At 42.0% G+C, this 6,601-nt stretch overlaps 1 pseudogene; it reads left to right on the top strand.

Moving 5' to 3' along the window:
• Nucleotides 1-4,419: 4,419 nt before the first annotated feature.
• LOC143875650 (putative 12-oxophytodienoate reductase 11 pseudogene) lies at nt 4,420-4,973 on the top strand (annotated as a pseudogene).
• The last annotated feature ends 1,628 nt before the right edge of the window (nt 4,974-6,601 follow it).

The raw sequence follows: 6,601 nt of genomic DNA, 5'->3' as shown, positions 1-6,601 counted from the left end.
CGTGAGATTAAAGTTTTATTTAGTTGTTTTTATATATTTTGACCAACAAACCGCTTTTTTAATAGATTTGAGTGTGAGGCTGAGACTACGAATTCTATCGATGGCTTGAAAAAACATGTGGTTAAAATTGGCTGAATAGAAGATAAGGTTTTGGAATTGAGTTTTCAATACAAATTGAATAGATCCAGCAGCTCATGTAGAGGGAGACTGAGAGGGAAGGGGGTACTTTGTAGTAGAGGGGAGAGGTTGAGGAGCAAAGAGGGTGAAGGAAACTGCCAGATCTATCGATTTCTAAATTCTAATTTCCACAGCAAATTTAGAAATCTGATTTTTTTTTTTCACTGTCAGGTGCTGAATTAGAAATCCAAGAATTTCATCCGATCCAAATTAAAACGCAAAAAGGGCTGCAAATGTGAGAAATCCAAATCAAAATCTTCATGGCATCCAAACGGGCCCAGAGGTATTTTATGTTGTGGGAGTGTATTTCTACTGAAATACAGGTTGGAAAAATGTACAGTGTGGCACACTTATTTAGATTATCTAAACCATTCCTTTGTTAGACCCGTCCTATATAGCGTCGTTAAAAATTGTTCTTCCCAAGATGCTACTAAATCCTCTGATATATTTGGTGTAAAATGGACAGATCAGAAAGTTCATCAACAACGATGGTATGGAAACCACTAAAAATTAAAACTTTCTAATCATCCTATGGAGAATATGGCATGCCTATGGCATATGTTGATAATTATGGAGCTCAGATAAGGTAGTCATTCCAATCTATGAATATGAATGGAGTCTCTTAGAATCTACAAAGAATGTGATAATGGATGAAGAGGACATCTTATTAATCGAATGGGAGATGATAAATTCGCACCCATTGTAGGATTATTCACACCCCTTATAAGGTGAATTGTGGCAGACTTTAACGGCTTTTGATTCCAAATCACGTTAACAGGGGTGCACGATGGCAACGTGGGAACCACGAGATTCTACATCGGGGCTTCCGAGATCTTTCCCGAGGGATATTTCTGCCCTCATAGTCAAACTGGGGTTACCTCGTCCTGAGCTATGATACCATTTGTTAGGGAATTTAATTGGATAGAACTCGCCTCTAAAAGCTAGCTTTTAGAGGGAGGGTGCCCATTCCCTTATAACCCATCCACATCCACTCATTTTTTCTGATGTGGGATGATTTGCTTTTGGGTGGAACCCCAACAAATTTATTAATTGAACCTTTTTCTACAAAATGCTAGTACGTCCACATAAGGTTCTAATATGTGGACATACAAACCAATCGGAACCACACAGATCCTATTTTCTATCAATGATCGAAAGTCATTTGAAAAATAACCCGAAAAAAGGAAAAAAAGGAAAGAAAATATTGGTGGATCTATGAAGCAAATTGTCATTAAGCCCATTGGAGTTTACTAGGGGTGTAAATGGATATTCGGAAATTCGATTACCGTCCGCATCCGAATCCGTTTAAAGCGAATACTATCCGAATCCGTTTCAAGCGGATATTATCCGAATCCGTTTATGAGATATCCGGCTCTTAGCGGATGTGAATCTGGTAAACGGTATATCTGATCCGTTTACCATCCCAATCCGAGAAGTAAATCCTTTTTATTTATTATTAATAATATCATTAATATTTATTTTTAGTAATGACACACTATCTTTTGTTTCTATAAGAAAAGTGAATATTCTTTTTTGAAAAAATAAAATAAAAACAAAAATAGCCCAAACCCATTCCATCAAAATAACCCAGACCCATTCCATCAAAATAACCCAGACCCATTCCATCATATACAAAAAAAGAAGGAAAAACCCAAAGACCACTACCAACACTCTCATCCATCCCCATCGCCTCCCTCTCTCTCTCCCTACCTTTGTTTTAAAAAGAAGAAGAGGATCTCATATATTTTAGGGTTTGAGAGTTAATTTTGTGAAGAGAATGTAGAGGTCTAGTTTTAGGGTTTGGAAAATTCATTCGAGTAAGTAGGAGAAAAAAGATAAAGTGCTGCAATAAAATGTTCGAATTTACAGGATAAACGGATACGGATAATATCCGAATTCGAACAATATCCGACGGATACAAATTCGGTAATAGATATTAAATATCCGTCGAATCCGAATCCGAATCCGAATTCGGATAGTGTATACTGTAATCGAATTCGGATATAGCCATATCCGCTCCGAATTCGATCCGTTTACACCCCTAGAGTTTACTTGAAATTATTCCTTAAGCGGTAATTATTATAATATAAGAGTGTCCAAGGCAAGTTCACAAATCTTATTTTAAGGCCCCTCGGAGAAAAGGCACCCGTGGAATGAATTAAATTAATAACTTAAACCCCACTATGATGTCACCTCTTTTATCCTGAGAAAAGGGAGACATCAAAATGAAATTTGTGAAATTACCTAGACGCTCTATATTATAATAGTAGCCCGTTTCGTGAATTGACTACAATATAGTAATTACGGTTATACATATGACAAAGCCAATCATCCGATTAATGGATTGCACACATGTGATTAAGAATGGTAATAGCTATAGATAGAATAAAGTTGGAGGTATTAAGGGCTTCTCCGGATACCTATGTAAATGGTTTTAACCTTAAATATGATTATTTGAAATAGGGAAATGATATCAGCACTACCATGTTCTAATATTTTCATTAATGCATTGTAGACACCCCATTTTGACCTGACCCCAATATTCCCAAAAAAATAAAATAATAAAATAAATCCCTAAATCGATCCCGAAATCGAATTCGAAATTCCCCAAACTCAATTTACAAGCGCCTTGGAAATCGATTTCCGAAATTTCTAGAACTTGAGGTCCAATTGCAGAAGAGCCTGAAAAATCCGAAAATGCCCGCTTGAAAATCATTTCTGGAAATATTTTGAAAGCCTGAGCGATCCCAAAGCCCCATTGATATACTCCGTTCAATCGCCCCCACCTTCCCTTTCCATTTTTCCGGAATTTACAAAGAATTGCCCAATGTATATCGGCACAGTCGTATTTTGATATTTACACTAACTCACCTGGTATTAGTGTTTAAAGAGCTATTAAAGGATTGTTACATTTCCCAAGGTAGCTCTCACAAGCTAATCAAAGAAGAAAAGACAAATGAGTTGGTGCGCTTGTCAAAAATGGTTGTGCTGATAGCATTCTAAGAGGAAAAGAGAGAATGTATTCTCACCCCTTCTTTTACCGGGACCACCCTTATGGTGTGTTAAATACGCTAAAGGAGTCTGTCTAGGAAGAAAATGAAGGAGGTGGTTATATCATATTTCTTGTCTTTCATAGGGATCCCTTTTCTTAACTGGACCACCTTCCTAGGCATAAAAAAGTAGTCGTGAATGTACTAGAAGGGGCTGTCCTAGAAAGAATGGGGGGGTGGCAAAATGGGCCACCTCTCCACAAAAGGGATCGAGTTAGGGCTTTCAAAAAGGGGGATTCTTCTTGATTTTTAGGGGGAGGAGGGCAGCAGCAGCAGCAGGGAGAGAGAGGTGAGAAAGAGAGCGAGGCCGATCGTCTTCCATCTCCACCCCCAAGCCATCGCACCCATCATTCTCCTCCATTTTCAGCCACCATCCCACCTTCATTTCCAGATCCCACCATTTTTATTTTTATTTTTTCCGTTCGCCATCAAATCCGGCAAGCTCAAGACCGTCGTCATCACCATCAAGAACCATCTTTTGGTGAGCTTAGAGAGAAATAGAGTTTTCTCCTCCGGCAACCCAACCGGATTTCGGCCACCACCTCCGGCAAGGCGACTCCCCGGCGGCCATCACCACCAAACCCACTACCCACCTCCACTTCACAGCCAACTCCCACCTCCCTCACCTCTCCAACCACCGCACTTCCCTCACCTCTGCAAATCCAAGCCCAAACCCATATACAAACCCACTTCGGCCGGAGCTCCACCACCCTCCAACCTCCGGCCGACCTCCAATCCGGCCACCACCTCCAATCTCTCAACCCTTCTTCTTCATTCTCCCCAAAACCCAAACCCCTTTCCACCAAAACCCACATCTCCACCATCAGCCACCCTCAGCCTCCCCTCTAAACCCTTCTAAAAAAGAAAAAAAAAGCAGTAGAGAGAGAGAGAGGACTCCGGTCGTCTTCTCCGGAGGCTCCATCGGAAGTCCAACCATCCTCGTCTTCTCCGGGCACTCCCCCTCGCCGCCGGCCAGCCATCGACCCAACCCTCATCACCACCATCTTCTGCTTCCTTTACCCTTCATCAACCTCCACCATCGGCCTCCACCCGAGCCACTATCTCCCAAACCGCCACCACCAGCTACGGCCACAACTCCGGCCGGCCACCGCACCTCTACCATCCCTCCTCCTCCCTCCACCACCACTATCCCCATTTTCGAAAAAAAAAAGGGAAAACAGGGAGAGAGAGAGAGAAAATGGAGAAAATTCCTCTTCTTACTCCATACAAGATGGGAAAATTCGAACTTTCTCAGAGAGTAGTGTTGGCACCGTTGACAAGGCAGAGATCATACGGGAATGTGCCTCAACCACATGCCACCTTGTATTATTCTCAGCGCACCACCGAAGGGGGTCTTTTAATTGCAGAAGCCACAGGAGTTTCTGATACTGCCCAAGGGTACCCAGAGACGCCTGGTATTTGGACGAAAGAGCGGGTTGAAGCTTGGAAACCTATTGTTAATGCCCTTCATGGAAGGGAGGCATCTTCTTTTGCCAGATTTGGCATGTTGGGAGAGTCTCTAATTCTAGCTATCAGCCTAATGGGCAAGCTCCAGTCTCCTCGACTGGCACATCGTTGACACCCCAACCTCAAACCAGTGGAGAGGAAGCAACGTTCTCGCCCCCAAGACGGTTAAGGACGGATGAAATCCCTCAAATCATTGATGATTTTAGACTCGCTGCAAGAAATGCGATAGAAGCTGCTTCTCTTCCGGCATTTCCGGTACTGTCACCGATACTCCAATGAGCGTTTGGTGACACCGATACTCCAATGGGCGTTTGGTGACTGCGATTTCGTTCAGCACAGGTATGTGGAATTGCTATGTGTTAAGGGATTTCATGGTTAGGGATACCCCTTATTATTTTCCATCATTCTCTTGAGAATATTATCAGTATAACTATGTTGGGTTAGTGTATCATCTCAGCTGGTCTTCAATATTTAGTTGCATGTTTTGGGCTTGCAAATCTGCAACCTCTTTGTTTCCCTAGGATACTCTTTGTGTTTCGAGATCCCCATCGATTTTGGGAACACTTCGTCCGGTTTAGGCGATGACGGACGGCAACCTCTTGAGCCAAAACCCCCTTTCGATCAAAAGGGATAAAAATACATAAAAATCAAATAACAAAAATCCAAAAAAACATAAAAAACACTCAAAGGCGTATTTCGAAAAGCAATTCGAACTACGTTGGCTTGATCCCTTTCTACAGGGTACGTAGGCAGCTTGGGATCGTCATCCCAAGTTCAGTCAAACTTTTCAATAAAATCATTCAAACCCTTCAAAAAAACAAAAATCATTTCAGCATCAAAAAATATCTTTCAAGCTTTTTCCAAAAACACAAAAACCAAAATGGGCAAGGATGGTGATTGCCAGGTCACTCGGAGCCTTCCTTTCATTTCATTTCCGATTTTGATCGTGGTTTTCCGGTTTTATCGGTTTTCCGACGTTTTATCGGGTTTTGGGATGGGCGACGACGTAGCGTGGCCCCTTCACAGGGATTGTTCTCGCTGAGCCCAACGATAGGCTATGACGATCGTGAGACTTATCCGATCTTTAGCGGATCAGGATCGCTGAGCTTGATTCATTAGAATCGCTCCCTGAGCCTATCGTACGCTCCCTTTTCTTCTCCCTGCCATTCTCGGTCTTCATGTACCGTTGATTTTCCGATTCATTTCTTTCCCTGTATCTTTTAGCTCATTGTGTGTTTATCTTTGACTTCTTATGTGCTACTGTTAGCTTGTTTACTTTCCTAGCATGAGATTGATTATTATTTCCTTAGCATTATCTCTTACATAGGCTCGCATGCTAGTGTGTTTATTCTATCGCTTCGGTAGTTTACAGCTATGCTTATCTGTCCTCTCACCTGCTTAGTTGTAGCATTTATTCATCTTATCTTGATTATCTGCTTAGCTGTAGCTGTGCGTGTGGATGTTACTGCTTTTCTAGATGTGATGAGTTAGGATTAGATGCGGTGAGTTAAGATTTGGATGTTTATTTTCTTTTGTCCATCCCCGGGTCATGCATGCTTAGATAGACGTTTTCTCGGTGATGCTCGTTCCCATTTCACATGATTTTAGCCCAAAACTCTTCAAAATTAATTAAAATGGCATAAGAGACCATGTGCTTGCACTTGGGCGAATTGGGGGCGCTTAACACCTTCCCCATTCGTCATCAGGTACGGACTTTTGTATCTCTGGTTATCCGTTGCAAACAGAGTATTTCATGGGATCCAGGGCCTACTTCCCTGGATGGCGACTCTTCTTTGTTATAGGTACATCTTGGTTCCGGGCTAGTCCTTGAATCGAGAGGTATCTCATTTATATCACCACCCATGCTGTGAGTGGCACCATTTCGAGAGTTCCTTGGTAGAGCTCTC

The sequence above is a fragment of the Tasmannia lanceolata genome, unplaced genomic scaffold (assembly GCF_043159265.1).
Source record: "Tasmannia lanceolata isolate RefF3 unplaced genomic scaffold, GAP_Taslan_0.1 ptg000004l, whole genome shotgun sequence".
Classification (NCBI taxonomy): domain Eukaryota; kingdom Viridiplantae; phylum Streptophyta; class Magnoliopsida; order Canellales; family Winteraceae; genus Tasmannia; species Tasmannia lanceolata.
Note: the sequence above shows the minus strand (reverse complement) of the source record. Positions and strands in the feature narration are given on the sequence as shown.